We start from the raw sequence: 8,702 nt of genomic DNA, 5'->3' as shown, positions 1-8,702 counted from the left end.
TGAAGGTGTTAACTGCACAAACAATTTACTGTACATTTAAATGTATACCTATATATAGATATGTACAGACATCAGGAAAAACAAAGGTCTACTGCATGCATTGCATAATTCGCACTTATCACACATTACTGTGTAAATATATGCAATTAGAAAAGTTTTTTTAGAAACTGCATTATGCAACAGATTTTTTGTTGCTTCAATCCATCTAAAATAAAATGAAAATTAGAGAAAGTTTGCAGCCAATCGTCATTGTGGCTTCAATTTCTACAGAGACCTACAGTATGAGTTTTTCTGCATGCAAACTTTACATCATCAAGCACAAGGCCAAATTGGGTTACTGCCTCCGTGACAAACATATCTGAGCGAGCTAAAATTAATTTGCCTTCTGGGTGACCCCCTGAATAAATTACAAGGAAATATTCCAATATTTTCAGCAGGGAATAACTGGTTAACTGATAATTTGTAGGTATGAAAAATCTTCACCTACCAACGTTTAGGAGCTTGGAAACAATCTCGTCAAATACTCCTCTGTCATTCTCTTCATATATTCTCTTAGCAATCTTCTGAACAAGAACTTCTGCAGTGAGTGGAGTTCCATCTAATTGGTGAAGCCCATAGGGATCATCTAAAAGAATAAATAATTTCTGACCTACTTTCAGCCATCTAATTATGTCATTTCTGGAGAGCTGAACTTAATGTCTCCTTCATTAATGCTGAGTGCTTAAACTTAAACTCAATCAAGCATTCACTTCCATTCATAAAATAGTAACCTAAATAGTAGTGATGAGCGAGCACTAGAATGCTCGGGTGCTCATTGCTAGAGACGAGCAAATCGTAATGCTCGGGTGCTCGACCCGAGCAACGAGCCCAATGTATGTCAATGGCAAACTCGAGCATTTTTCCGGCGGCTTCCCATGGAGGTCTGGAGGGGGCCTAAAAATTGGCCAAATTGATGAGAACAGTGCCAAAATGATAGGCAAATAGCAGGGGGAAGACCCCTGGAAGCATCTCTGACTCACAGGTCACTGCTGTGAACAATGTTGTCAGAGTATTACGCCACTTTTACAGACTGACAATAAAATATACAAAAATGAAGCCAAAATGGATTTTCCAGGAAAAAATGTTACGGAACATTCTTTCCAGGGTATTGACTTCTATATAAGGCAAAATAAATAACCAAAACCAAAAATGCTCCTGCATACCTTGGGCTATGTTGACACGTAGCGTTTTTGATGCGTTTTTGCACTTTTGCATTGCATTCAACGGTGAAAAATACATTCACCGGTAAATGTCATTTTAACATTTACTACCTTATCTGGCCATGTGGCGTATGAGACATGATCAGACACATCATTTATGAAGGCATCAGCATCTTCCAAAACTTTCCCTCCTTGTCAGAATACCCCACGCATCAGGGCCTGGGCGCTGGGAGGGTCTGAGAAAACTGTCCCACACCTTTGACAGTGTTCTCCTACCACTGCTGCATCGTATTTGTGTCTCCCTCGCCAGTACTCCTTGGTTGTCCAAGGAACTATGACCTCTGCCACCAGCGCTTTCAGATGGGAATTTTTTTTAATAATTCCTCAATAAGGGCCTTCTGGTACTGCAACATATTAAACCTCTCCACCACGGGAAGGAGAAATAGAAAGTTGCGTGGGTCTAGAAGTGTGACCAACCAGTAATTAGTCGGTCAAAATGTGTACAACGCGAGCGTCTTGGGAAAGGCAGCGTAACAAACTCAGCCATGTGTGCCATTCTGCCAACAGCCAAGTCATCCCTGTCCTGACTAAGAGGATGACTGTACATGCTCTCCTCCACCTCATCCTGCTCCTGGCTCTCCTCCTTGTTCTCCCTCTCCTCAGGCCATCCATGCTGAACAGACTGTATGACTGTTGCATGGGTAGTACAGTCTTTAGCGCAGGAAGACAGCTCCTGTTCCTCCTCCTCATTATCACCCAATCCATGTTGAGATGAGATGAGGCTGGGCTGTGTGGCATCACTCTGTATGGTTCCTTGCTCCATCTCATCGTGCTCTGCTTGCAATGCAATGCCTCCTCTTTAATTGTGATCAGCAAGTGTTTCAGTAGACAGAGAAGCGATATGGTGATGCTAATTATGGTGTCATCGCCGCTCACCATCTTCGTGGAGTCCTTCAAGTTTTGGAGGACGGCACAGGTGTCAGACATCCATGCCCACTCATCAGCTCTTATGTGCGGAGGCTGACCTGAATACATTGCAGATGTTGAGTACCAGCTTCAACATACCAGTCAGTAGAGTTCCAAAGCGTGGTGACATCACACACCAGTCGGTGAGTTGAAAGCTGCAAACGTTGGTGAAGCACGGCGAGGTCGGCGGAAGCTGTAGGTGACTTTCGGAAATGGGCAGACACGCGGCGTACTTTCACAAGCAGATTATGGTAGGTTTTGAGAAACCGCTGAACCATTAGGTTGAGCACATGGGCCAGGTATGGTACATGTGCGAGCTTGCCTAGCTTCAGAGCCGCCACCAGGTTCTGGCCATTGCCACACATGACCATGCCTGGCTGTAGGTTCAGTGGTGACAGCCACAGATCTGCCTGCTCTGTTACAGCTGTCAAATCAACCAGTCTGCAGCGGTGTGAGGTTTGTCCCCAAAGCATATTAGCTTCAGCACAGCTGTGGTGCTGAATCTAGACCGTTCTTCCCATATTAAAGCTGTCCACTGCTGTAGTGCTGAATCTAGACAGTAATGCCCAGAGGAGAGTTGCCCACCACTGTGGCGCTGAATCTAGGACTGTAGTGCCTAGAGGAGAGCTGCCCACCACTATGGCGCTGAATCTAGGACTGTACTGCCCATCAGAAGAGCTGCCCACCGGTGTGGTGCTGAATCTAGGAATGTAATGCCCAGAGGAGAGCTGCCCACCACTGTGGTGTTGAATCTAGGACTGCAGTGCCCAGAGGAGAGCTGCCCACCACTGTGGTGCTGAACCAGTACTAAAGAAGGAAGAGGACACAGGAGACTGCCCCACTGCTGAGCAGAGATGCTAGATGTGCTGTAGCTGTCTTCCATAGTTCATCAGCAGATCGCATCATGCTATGAATAGGATGTGCTCTGCAATATCCCTGCAGCTTGTAGATCAGGAATCAGAGCTCTAGTGTGCGTCACCTGAATGACAGCAGTCTGGCACCACCAATGCTGCTATGTGGGACATAGCACCCTATACTACTGCTTGCGATGTAAAACCCCATCTGATTGGAGCGAGGGGATCTGTGATTGGTTATTGAAGACACACCCTTGTACATGGTGGACTTGTGTGTTCCCTTTAAACATATGAGTGGTTCTCGCATGTTGTGGCTGATGCCTGATAACATAAGTGCTATCCCCTCATTCTGCATCACTGCAGCTGTCATCTCATGGGTGGCTGATGTATTCTGTCACTATAGTACAGGTGAGATCACAGCCATCTGTAGGAACAAAACACCATCTCATCCGTGTCATGTACAGATTGTGGTAAATCGACTCTCTCGGCTTCTTAAAGAGGCAGACACAGGAACCGTTTCTATTTAAAGTGCGACTGATTTATTGCAATCTTCATAAACCACGTCAACAGAAAACATAAATACAGCCTTTGTCCAGCAGAAGGGTAAACACAAAATAAGTCCACACAATAGTGCTGGTTAGCCCACCTGGCTTAGACTCCAGCTTCCATGTCCTTTAACAAAGGGATTCAAACCAGGAGAACCTGCAATCTCCATACATCCAGCATGTGTGAAAACAAGCAGCTCAGAGCTTTCACCTCCAGGCCCTCCCCACACCAAATGCTCTGAAAGGCTGTGAATTTTATCCTCAGAGTTCCTCCCTCTCTATAGGTGTTCAATCATCCCAGCACCAAAAATGGCTGTTTAACCCACTTGTGTGCTGGAACCTTTTAACACAATCTCAGTGTTACAGATCTCCCCTCTAGTACTTTGCCAGTGACTTTATCACAAGATGCATGTCACTATGCAAGTCGTCCCCGTATTCCTAAACATCAGCAATAAAGTAGGAAGGAGTGAGTCACTGAATGCAAAATGTGACAAAATAAAACTAACCTTGTAAGGCTGCATGTGTAATGGTCATAGCAACCTCCAGTTACTGTCAAATAAAATCACTGCCAGTGATAAAGGAGGGGAGATCTCTGTAATACCATGTACAATACCATGGCCTTGGGCCTGACGGAGGCAGTGGGTGCTGCGACCGCAGTGTGCGTCTCCCAGGGCCTCTACTGTATATGCTGTGTGTTGTCTATCAGGTTCCAGAATTGGCGAGGATGACAATGTCCAAAAAGGGAAGGAATACAAGAGTGATGGACTGTTCTGCTGCATTCCTACCCATGAAGGCAACAATCTTGCTGTGTGTACACTGCCATGCGGTTTTACATGTAACGTGAATAGCGATGTGAGTCTCTTACAGTGGCATGTAAAAGTTTGGACACACAAGTTTGGGCACGTATTTTTGCTGCGTCCAAAGCGCTGAGTCCAGATGTGTTCATTGAACACATGCAGAGTTAACGCATCTGTGTCGATACAGTTTATAATCTTAAATCAGCCAGACGATTAGATTTGTTAAGCCAAGAGAAATACACTATTGTGTTTCTGTTGACTTATGAATGTATGTGTATTTCTGTGGCTGGTCAAGAAAAACAGACCAGTATTTGTATAAAACTGAATGTTGACTTCTCTTCGTTTGGAAACAATGATGTTTGTTAATATGCTAATGACATATTGTATTAAGCCAGCTGAATGTTGTTTTATAGAGCCCCTACTATACCAACTATGTAAATTGATTGTTTGAACCAATCAGACCCGAGACCTGTGAGTAAAAACCTTGACCTGCGGATGTGTACTTAAAAGGAGATATGCTTCTGTAGCAGTCAGATTTAAAACAGATTTGAAAGAGACTTTACAAAGAGAATCAAAGACTAGCAAAAGATCAGAGAGACTCTGTCACACCATCAGCTTAGGAGCATGGCTTTACCCAAAGAGACACAGATATGGATTCTATATGATTCCTGCCCAAGGGTACGAGGTCCTGACTGGAAAAATACGGATCTGCTCCACTGACCACCAGAGAGCCCATGAGAACATTTGGGACGACCAAGTTGGGATGATGAAGTCACGTGGCCCCATGGATATGTTGTTTAGGGTTGCCAAGTGGGACCCTCCGGTCGCCTGGAACCCATGGAGACATTCGGAGAAGTCAGATTGGGACGAGCAGGTCATTTGACCCCATGGAAACTCTCGGAAGTCCCAAAGTTGCAGCTGTTATATCCCAGGCAGGCCAGCAGAAGAACTGTGTAATATTGTACCATCTTGGGGATATGCTGGGACTGTTCTATGTGTTTACTGTCCGCTTTGTGGTTCAATAAAGTATTACCACACTGTTTTACCCTCACCCTGTGTTGTCTGAGTAGTGTTACGCCCACGGAAGACCCCGGGTCTTCACAGCATCTAATACATTATAATGGGGAAACTTCTGTTGCGGAGACAGCATCTCCGCAACAGAAATTGACATGCTACGGTTCGTAAAGCCGTGCCACGGGTGAGTTTACGCCGTATCAAATAGAAGCACAGTGGGCATGGGGTTTCTATAAATCCATCCACTGTGCTTCTAAAGTATAACGCAGCGTTTTGGACGCAGCACAGGTGATCTGCATCCAAACCGCTGCTATTACGGATCATGAGCACGCAGCCTTACGGTTATGGCTTGTTCACCATCATCGTTAGGAAAGGTCAGGTGATGCAAATTTCCCAACTTTATGAAAACCCAGCCTACTTTAACCTTGTGCCAAAAACAGCAGCCATGGTTTCTTCTAGGCAGCTGCCTAGCACTCTGAAAATGATCGAGGCCCACAAAGCAGAAGTAGGCTATAAGAAAATAGCAAAGCATTTTCAAGTTGTAACCTTATTGACGTCACCGCTCATCACTGCAGGCGTGTCCTCACGCTACTGTCAGTGAGTTCCAGCTGGCTTGCTGAGCAGACGTATTCTCATGCAACCGCTCAACACACCATCCGGATGTAGCAGAGCTGGGGATCGTTGTGCTACATCATGAGTATAGATTACCTGTGGACAGGTGAGGATTACTTTGTTTTTTTATTTTATTTGGATCTTAATAAATGGGTAAAAGAGGGTCCTGGATTGTTTTGCTCAAATAACAGACTTTGTTCTGTGTGAGTTTTTTTACTTGCACTAAAGGAGTTAGCAATGGGGATGTCTTATTGACGCCTCTCCATTACTAACCCCTGGGCTTGATGTCAGCAAACATGAAATAGCTGACATCAACTCCAAAACCATTACCCCACTTGCCAACACACCAAGGCAAGTGAGAAGAGCCGAGGCTAAACACCAGAATTGGCCCATCTAATGGATGCGCCATTTCTGGGGTGGTTGAAGGCTGATGTTATTAGTCTGAGAGGAGGCCAATATCCATTGCCCCTTCTCAACCTATTCATATCAGCCCGCAGCTGTGTGTTTAGCCTTTGCTGGTTATTAAAACTTGGGAGTACCAAGGGGATACCCCCTTTTTAATAACCAGTAAAGGCTACACAGACAGCTGTGAACTATATTTGCTGCCAACTATATTCTAATTTGGAAGGCAGCTCACAGCAGATTCAAGATTATATAAGAACGTCAAATATGAATGGTATATTAGGATTGTCTGAATATGTGTTATTTTGTAGGTGAGGTCTAACAAATAACTATTGAAGCCAGAACATTAGGTGTGTAAAATATTGCCAAACTCGAAAATTTGGCAAGTCAGCATAAACACAAAAAAAAGACTAAAAAAATAACCATTATACTAGCAGTAGTGATCTTAGAATATACATTATACATGTTATTGCATACAGCATCCTTTACCTATAAAAAAAATTATATAATATCTTCCACTTTTCTTTCCAGTGGGTGTAGTGACAAGGTTATGTAGGAGTAACTGGGACCAGTTCTGCTGTGAGCGACAACAGTGTAGGAAGAGTGGGTGTGGCTCTTCAAAAAAAAAAAAAAAAGCCATACCTATATTATGACCAGCTCCAGTTTTTGGCCCCAGTCCTAGATCTTCGCCCATAAGTGGCTGCCTTTTTCAGTTTGTTTGTGTAATGTTTTGATTAGGATTTTGCATAATAAAAAAATATTTTTTCTCTTTCATCCCTGACCTTACAAATCTGACCGGACCAAAAAGGAAAAATACCTCCAGCTCGGAGGTGCTGGAGGCGGGAATGGAATCTCAAGTGGAGACCGGTTTACCCTCACCCTGTGTTGTCTGATTAGTATTACACCCATGGGCGACCCCATGTCTCTACAGCCCCGCTACATACAGTATGAGCCTCCACATAGCCCCCTACATACAGTATGAGCCCTCACAAAATCCCCCTATATACAGTAGGAGTCCTGTGAAGGCACAGGGTCTTCCGTGGGCATAACACTACTCAGACAACACAGGGTGAGGTTAAAACAGTGTGGCAATACTTTATTGAACCACCAAACAGACAATAAACATATATAGAACAGTCCCAGCAAACACCCAAGATGGTGCAAAACAACACAGTCTCACCCTTCCGCTGGCCCGCTGGGAATAGAGCAGCTGCGACTTTGGGACTTCCTGGGCCAACTAACTCAACAAGTGGCACCCCGCTTTTTGTGGACACCAACAGAGAGAAGGTAGCGGCAAGCTTAGCAAGCTGATAATCCATTGAGGTACATGGCCAGGAGACCCTCGGGTCCCAATCTGGCTTCTCCGGACATATTAATGGAACTAGGTGACTGGATGGTCCCAACTTGGCTTCCTCCTGTGCGTATCCATGGAAACAGATGACCGGATGGTCCCAACCTGGATTTCTCCCGAATATATCCACGAGTTCTGTGATAGTCAATAGAGCAGATCTGTATACCTCTGGATGGAGCCATGCTGTCCTGTAGAGCTGTCCCTTAGTGTTCCTGTCTGCGGTTTTGTAAAAAAACTCCTGATACAGAGTCATTACCCCCTTATATAGTTCATAACTGTCGTTCAAGACATTTTCTACAGGTTAAGGGGAGGTGAGATGAGTTTAACTCTACATTGTTTGAGCATTTAATCGATCTGCAAAGCTTATACTCCTCTGCTCTTCGAGTCAACAAGCCACAGGGCCCACACAATGGTTAATCAACATATTTAGCAAATATTTATTGTTCAAAGCCCCCATGCAAAGATAACAGCACAATACACTGTGTTCCAAATTATTATGCAAATAATATTTTCTCATATTTTCCCAAATTACCTATATGAATTGCAGTCATTGTAATTTTCCAGTCAAATAACTATTAGAGTACAATTGAAAGGTTTTTGTACAAACTGCCTATGATAACAGTATATTTTTAAAAAAATAAAAAACTCAAACTGCACTCAAAATGCATGTTCCAAATTATTATGCACAGCAGAGTTTTCAACCTTTTCATTTAAATAAAGAACAAAAAAATGGTCATTTTTGTAATTCTAAGCATTAGCAGGTTATTACAAACTGAAATCAAACAGTTTTCAACTCAAAACTTTATTCTAGGTGATGTTACATTTGCACATAGGACCCCTTGTTCGAAAGGAGCTTCTGAACTCTATCGTACATTGAATTTGTCAGGTTTTGGATGGTTTCTGCTTTAATTGTTTTGCATGAGGACAGAATACCCTCCCAGAGCTGTTGCTTAGATGTGAAC

The sequence above is a fragment of the Phyllobates terribilis genome, unplaced genomic scaffold (assembly GCF_046119375.1).
Source record: "Phyllobates terribilis strain yellow unplaced genomic scaffold, ASM4611937v1 Scaffold_11__3_contigs__length_659146591, whole genome shotgun sequence".
NCBI lineage: Eukaryota > Metazoa > Chordata > Amphibia > Anura > Dendrobatidae > Phyllobates > Phyllobates terribilis.
This window is presented reverse-complemented; position numbering follows the sequence as displayed.